The sequence below is a fragment of the Meleagris gallopavo genome, chromosome Z (genome assembly GCF_905368555.1).
Source record: "Meleagris gallopavo chromosome Z, MGAL_WU_HG_1.1, whole genome shotgun sequence".
Taxonomy (NCBI): Eukaryota; Metazoa; Chordata; class Aves; order Galliformes; family Phasianidae; genus Meleagris; species Meleagris gallopavo.
Genome location: NC_139435.1, coordinates 65,994,394 through 66,002,385, shown reverse-complemented (window position 1 = coordinate 66,002,385; position 7,992 = coordinate 65,994,394).

Sequence of the window (7,992 nt, the reverse complement as noted above, 5' to 3'; positions counted from 1 at the left end):
GAGAGAGAAAGTATCTGAAACCGAAGCCCTTACTCTAAAATTGAAGGTGAGATGACTGGGGAGCACACATGCTGCCAGGCAGTGAGAAAATAAGAGAGTCCCATGACTTAGCAGGAACTTTATCTTCCCTTCTGAGCACAAAGTCCACTGGGGTATGTAGTTCTTCTCTTCTGAGAGCCAGGTATTCAGGAAATTGGCAGTCCATGGAACTGGAGTATTAACTCTTTAACTCCCAATGCTTTACATGATATTATGATGTGGAATACCAATAACAAAAATCATAAAACCATGGCACCAGCAAAACTTGCTGAGAGTGGACAGTATCCTTTCATCTGGGTCGCTGATGAAGATGCTGAACAAGACCAGAACCAGCACCAACCCCTGGGGAACACCACTAGTTACATGCCTCCAAACAGACTCTGTGCTGCTGATGAGCTCTGCCTGCCTGAGCTCTGCCAGTCTGCCAGTTCTCAATCCACTTCACCATCCACTCATCTATGCCACACTTCCTAAGTTTCATCACAAAGGGGGATAATGTGGGAGATGGTGTCAAATGCCTTGCTGAGTCAAGGTACACAACACCCACTGCCCTCCCCTCACCTACCCAGGCAGTGATGACATGGTTGAAGGCTACTTGGTTGGTCGAGCATGATTTCCCCTTAGCATGTTGACTATTGCTGATAACCTTCTCTTCCACTTGTTTGGAGATGGCACCTGGAAGAAGTTGTTCCATCACCTTTCCAGGGAAGGAGGTGAGGCTGACTGTCCCGTAGTTTCCTGGATCCTCTTTCTTGCCCTTTTTGAGTCCTGGAGTGACACCGGATTTGTATTCTTTGATTTTGGCTTGACACTCTCTGATCATCTCCTCCTCAACACTAGTGAAGCCTTCCATTCCCCAAACTCTCTCTTACCTCCAGGATCTGAGTTTCCCAAGGGACAGACATTGTAGTAAAGACTGAGCAAAGAAAGTATTCAGTATCTCTGTCTTCCCAGTATTCCCTGTTACCCGGGTTGTAATAAATAATAAAGCTTACATCTCTTGTGTTTCAGTGACGTTTTTTTGCAATACTGAGTTTTTAACAAGTGAGTCATAGTGATTCTGCTGTTTAATGAGTAGTTCTGAGGGTGCTTTATGGTTAGTATGTCTTCTAACTGAAAGAAAGAAGATCATTAAAAAGGTTTTATGCATGAAGTATATTATGAATGCATAATGAGATTGAAATACAACTAGAAGTAGAAGGTGGTGATTGCATCTAAGTGTTTTTATCCATTTCCTGCAGTAAAAGTTTTAGGATTCAACTTAAATTGGCTGAGGAAGACAAAAATAATACAATCTGCCAAGACCTGCACCTTCTGAAGGTCACTCAGAATGGCTTTTCATGAGCCTTCAACACATCTGAAGACTGCATTGCCTGAACTTGTTATTTTGTAGGCATGCTGTATTTCAACAACTCATTATTCAGCTGACAGTCCATTTCTCCTGATTTTACACTGAGCATATTTTATGCTTTTCCACAATTTCCTTTCTGACTTACAGATACGCAAGCACCCCTATGAGAGATCATTACATGGTAGCTACATTTCCACATGCATGTCTTACTTTTATTTTTAGTTTAGATTTATTTGCAGTTAGGTTAAAAGATGAACATAAGACAAGGAATGACATGTCCTTCTTCCAGAATGCGTACTGCACAATCCATCTATGTGCAAAACCAAACCAGTTTATTCTCTTCTAGGATATGTTATTGTGTGTCTATGTATTAGTCTGTATGTTTATGTCATTCTCCTTTCAAGAACAGGGAGGAGAGGCATGAATAGGTTGGTCTAAGTGCTGGATCATTTGATTTTAAAGATAGCAAGGAAAATTCCATGCAACATAGAGGCTCAAAAATGCTTCATTTTAACTGAGGAATCAATTAAGTGGATGGTCTGGTTTGTACAAGGTTATACCATCATTTCCCTAATGAAGAAGCGTTTTTTTGGCTCTGAAAAATCACTGTTTTAACTCATTGTCCAAACAAAAAAGAACAGCAATTTTTAAGCATCACTTTGCCTTATACCAAGAGAAATGTAGTTATTTTTGAGTTGTGATTCACTGAGGAAATTGGAAGAGTTTAGCTGGTAAACAAGAACTATGGAGCCTTTGGATTTTTAGTGGCACAGCTGCAGGGATTATATAAAGTACCTCTAAAGCTGATACCTCAATATGAAGAAATGCAGCTTAGTAAGATAATATTTATCCCACAGGTAATCATATTCTCTATTTTAAAATTTGTCATGGTTTGTTAAATTGGCATTTGTTTTGCAGCACTGCTCATGAGTGCAGTAGTATTTCAGTGTGTGCTTTTTAATTGGTACTTTGATTCAGATAATATCAATATCGATCTTATCATACACTTAATCATTTTAGTCACAAAGACACTGCCTCTTGTCATAACATCTCACCGAAAAGCCACATTTCTCCATAATGATGGTAATAATCTTCTCATGAAGATTAAAATTCCTGCTGATTGGCAAGAAGTCGTGTTACATTGGCAAAAAGCTTCATGAGTGAGAGAAAGACAAAATTGCTTTTATCTGCAGATGGTAAATGGAGAAAAATGTTAGCATCTTGATTAACCAGGACATGAAGTCGACATCTGTTTAAGGAGCATGAAAAATAAAGTAAGTTGGTCATTTCCATTCATCAGCAGTGTGTGTAGAGAAATACACATCCAAGTAAAGTAAATTCTGCAGTATTTGCTGAAGAGGTTTTGTGAACAGCTGCTGTGAACATATTCATGTTCCACTAGGGGTTGTTGTTGTCACATATCTTGGTAAACAGTTTCCACTTGCAAGTAGGCATGCCAATCTCTCAGGGAGTGAAACAGAAGAGTATTAGTTCTCTAGCTGTCTGTAATGCTAAGAATCTTTCCAGGAACCTAAGGGATCAGCTCTCCTGTGAGAATAAGGGAATCTTTAAAGGAGAAATGGCTTTGGTGATATATCCTGAAATAAAAATAGAATGGTTTCTTACAGTTTTGATGCATTTTTTTTTTTTTTTTTTTGCTTTTCCTTTAATTTGCTTCCAAATGAATAAGAAATGGAAGTCAGAGGCACCAAATATTTCATGAATACTGAAAATTAGTATTGTCTTTGAAAACTGTTGGTAGCATATATGGTATTTTTCATAACACTAAAGTTGGTTTTGCAAGCATTGTTGGGGAGAAAGTATCAGATGATGCTTTTAAGCAATTTTTTGGGGGGAGGGGGGTAGAAAAAATATTTCAATTACGGATGTCTCAACTAAGCAGTAAAAGAAGTTCAAATAACTGAATACTGCCATTCTCATATTAACAATAGTTTCTGAAGCACATTTGTAAACCCTGCCTTGTAGTGGACAAAGCAGATGTCGATATGGCAGTAGAAGTTGACTCCAATCCTGAGCCAGCAGCATGAAGGAGGTCACCCACTGGAAAGTGCGTAATCCTCTGAACACGTGCTAAGGCTGGACATCCCCAGAGACACAAAATCTTGAGCAAGGTGGAAGAAATGGTGTTGTTTCACTGATTTCTTCAAAACTGGAGTTTCACTATGGTTCATTTTAGAGATGGGACTAGGGCATTCTGTGGCATGGTAATGAAGAGTTACGCCGCAGTTAAGCTTGCCGTGGAACCTTGGTGCCAACACAGCATGCTTCCTCAGAAAATGTTTCTGCAGGCACAGATGTGTTTCCAGAGAACACTACAAAAGGAACAGCTGGATTTGCTTGCAATTCTCAGTGAAATCATGTGGAAGGAATAAATGGAAGGTTTGAAATTTGCGGCTAAGGATGGCCATTCATTAAATGCTGGAGCTCTCTCTTTAATCTAACTAATGAAACATAGAAGATGTTATCAACAGCTTTAGCGGTGCCTCTCCCAAAGTTCAAAGACTACCTTAGGAACATACATTTTTGGGCATTGACTGGAATACATACTCTTAGAATCTGTACCCCCAGAGAGTTCTGTTATTTATCTCTATTGGAGGCCTGCAAGTCCTTAAAGTCTGGGCTTACTGCCAACGTTCTGGGAACTTTCTAAACTCTTTTGAGTGCTGTGCCAGTATTTTGTTGTTGTTGTTGTTGTTTGTTTTGGCACCATGCCAACTTGTTTTTGTAAAGAAACATAGTGTTTGCTTTCTCATGTAAAACTGTTCTTCAAGGGACTACATTTCATCGTGTTCCTCCTTTTAATATTTAGAACGTAGTGGACTTCTTTAAGTCTGCCATTCTGCTCTACGGAGCTATATGTGTATATAATAAATTAAATATACTTGCCGCGGATAACGTCCTAATCAGGTTGTTCTCAAGCGGGCAAGCATGACAGTTACTCAATATGAGTGATCAAGCTTCACTTTATTGTTGCACACACAGAGTTTATATATGATTCTAATACACGTGTGTTCACCTACTATTGGAGCACAAGGTGGGTGTCTAGATGGGCTGCCTATCTTCAACCAATGCTCAGCCAGCATTCACACTTGCCACTGAGCTCATCCGCTTGTCGGCCTCCCACATATCCACAGAGCACAGCTGTGGATGTAGGCCTGCTGTTTATGGCCTGCTGTTTACAGGCTGCCCAAGGATGTTGTGCCTCCTATCTTAACTCCTAATGCTTTCTCATGAGAATGCACCCTGTGCTGCTGCACTAGTTATGCTCATACACAGCCTCATGTCCGCCCTGCTCTCGCAGCCATTCCCCAACACACTGATGGAGATATCTATCTGTTGTCTGCATGCAGTGTGGCATGAATTGGGCGTTGAAAGTTACATCTCAGAGAGAGTTGCTAATTATACAGAACATGTGATCTTTTAACAGGCTTGCAGTCTCTCCCCTGAATCCCTTGTGCATTTTTGAAATGCTCATCCAGTGATCATGTTGAGAATCTCCCTGAGATCAACCACCAAGCTGAACTTCTCCATGAAGGTGGTTGCTCCAGTTGCTGCGGGACATGGCAAAAGCCATAAGGACCCTGATCTGACTCACAGAACAATAAAGGTAACAGTTAGAGGGGCCCTGCCCCCAGCCAAGGTGTGGAAAAGGATAATAGAGTGTATTGGACTGTGCAAATTTGATGGCCTGGCACATCAGAACCACAGAAATATGAGACAGTGGTGAACATAGGTGCACAGTGCACTCCAATGCCCTGAAGTCACAAAGGGACAAAATCAGTTTATATTTCTGGGGTGGCTGGGGGTTCCCAAGAGTTGACTCTGTTGGAGGCCAAAATAAGCCTCACTGGTAAAGACTGGCAAAAGCACCTTATTGTGACTGGCCCAGGGGCTCCATGGAGACATTAAGCATTAATCAACAGACAACATTAAGCAGCTGTCTGTTTTGCCTGGCCTGTCAGAAGATCCGTCTGAGTGGAAGAACAGCAAGTACAAAAACGGTGCACAGATGGCAATACCGCACCAACAGGAATTCCTTGCTCCCCATTCACAAGTTAATTTGTCAACTAGAGAGTCAGGGAGTCATAAGCAAAACTCACTCACCTTTTAACAGCCCCATATGGCCAGTGCATAAAGCCAATGGAGAATAGAGGCTGACGGTGGACTAACGTGGCCTGAATGAAGTCACACCCACACTCAGTGCTGCTGTGCCGGACATGTTAGAGCTCCAATGTGAACTGGAGTCAAAAGCAGACAAGTGGTGTGCCACAACTCACATTGCTAATGCCTTTTCTTCATTCCTTTGGCCACAAAATGTAGGCTTTCACTTGGAGTGGCATTCAGTACACCTGGAATCATTTGCCCCAGGGATAGAAACACAGCCCTAGAATTTGCTGTGAGTTGATCCAAACTGCACTGGAACATTGCATTGCTTCCAAGCACCTGCAGTACCTTGCTAATATTATGATGTGGGGCAATACAGCAGAGGAAGTTTTCAAGAAAAGAGAGAGAATAATCCAGATCCTTCTGTAAGCTGCTTTCACTATTAAGTGGAGCAAAATGAAAGGACCTGCACAGGAAATAAAGATCCTAGGTGTAAAATGGCAAGATGGGCATTGTCACATTCCAGTGGATGTGATTAACAAAATTACTGCTGTGTCTCCACCCCCTAGTGTCCCGGTTCTGGACCAGTTCATCCTGGATCTGTGATGACCAGTGGGTGGGGGGACCCAGAGTCCCACACCCTGGTAAAAGGGGAAGGGGTTTAGGGAAAAAGGTAGGGAGGTGGGCCTAGAAACAAAATAGTGGCAAAGAGCTAAGGGAGAAAACTAATTTCCAAAAATGATAGCGGAATGCAAGAAAACACAATGTAATACGATATAATTGGAATTGAAGCTAATAAATAAAATGAGAGTCTCCAAAACCCAAAGGCCTTACTCTGATTCTGAAGGTGAGATGGCCAGGGAGCATACACTGCAAAGATGAACAGAAAAAAGAACTGTCTCATGACTCCCAAGTTAAATCTTTCCCCTCTGAATGGAAAATGGAAAAAGAACAAGTGAAGTCTTCTGGGAGGTGTAGTTCTTTTCTTCTGAAACACGTACCCAGAACTATCAACAATCCATGGGACTGCAGCATTAACTCTTTAACTCCTAGTGTGCTGCATGATGTTATGATGTGGAATATCGATAACAAAAATTATAAAACCATGACAACTAGTAAGAAAGAGATACAGTCTTTTCTGAACGTAGTGGATTTTTGGAGAATGCATATTCTGAACTATAGCCTCATTGTAAGCCCTCTTCATTGGGTGATGCAGAAGAAGAATAATTTTATGTGGAGCCCTGAGCAGCAGCAGGCTTTTGAACAAATTAAACAGGAGATGGCCTGTGCCGAGGCCCTGGAGTCAGTACGTATGGGACATAATGTAAAAAGCATCCTCCAGACTGCTGCTGGAGAGAAGCTCTTTCCCACTTGGAGTCTATGGCAAAGAGCCTCAGGAGAAATCTGAGGCCAACCCCCAGGATTCTGGAGTTGAGCATACAAAGGTCCAAAGGGTGCTACACTCCAGTTGAAAAGGAGATCTTAGCTGTGTATGAGGGGGTTTGGGCTTCCGAAGTAATTGGTACTGAAAAGCAGCTCCTTCTGGTACCTCGACTGCTGGTGCTCAACTGTATGTTTAAGGGAAAGGTTCCCTCCACCCGTCATGCCACTGATGTCACTTGGAGTAAGTGATTCTGTTGATTACTCAGCAAACTTGGATGGGAAACCTCAGCCATCCAGGAATGTTAGAAGTAATCATGGGCTGGCCTGAAGCTAAAAAGTTTGGAACAGAGAGGGTGATGGCAAAACTATAAATATGGAAAGATATGGCAGGTTTTTTATATCACCTTGACAAAAACCTGCAATGGTAGGTGTTATGTACTTAGCAAGATAGAGGAAACCACCGGGTGGCTGGAAACATACACAGTACCCCATGCTACCGAAACACCATATTAGGTCTCAAGATACAAGTCCTGTAGTGACATAGCACTCCAGGGAGAGTTGAGTCAGATAATGGGACTCATTTCAAAAATTCTCTTGTAAATACTTAGGCCAAAGGTCATGACATTGAGTGGATTTATCATATCCCCTATCATGCAGCAGCTTCTGGTACAATCAAATGATACAATGGACTGTTAAAAACTGTTTTGAAAGCAATGGGTGGTGGAACGTTTGAGCACTGAGAGAAGCGTTTGGCAGAAGCCACCTTGTTGGTCAATACCCAGGATCTATCAGTTGAGATTCACCTAACCTGGTCTAACTCCCTACATATTGTAGAGGGAGATAAGGTCCCTGTGGTACATGTAAAAAGCAAGCTGAAAAAAGCAGTTTGGGTCTTCGTGGCTTCAGGCAAGGGCAGATCTCTGTGGAATTATTTTTGCTCAGGGACATGGGTTCACTTGATAGGTAATGCAGAAAAATGGGAATGTTCAATGTGTACAACAAGGAAATCTGTGGCAAGCTGTTGGAGTCAGCTGAACTTTTAAGGTCCCTTCCAACCCAAGTCTTTCCATGGTTCTTCAGTAACCAACTCTCCT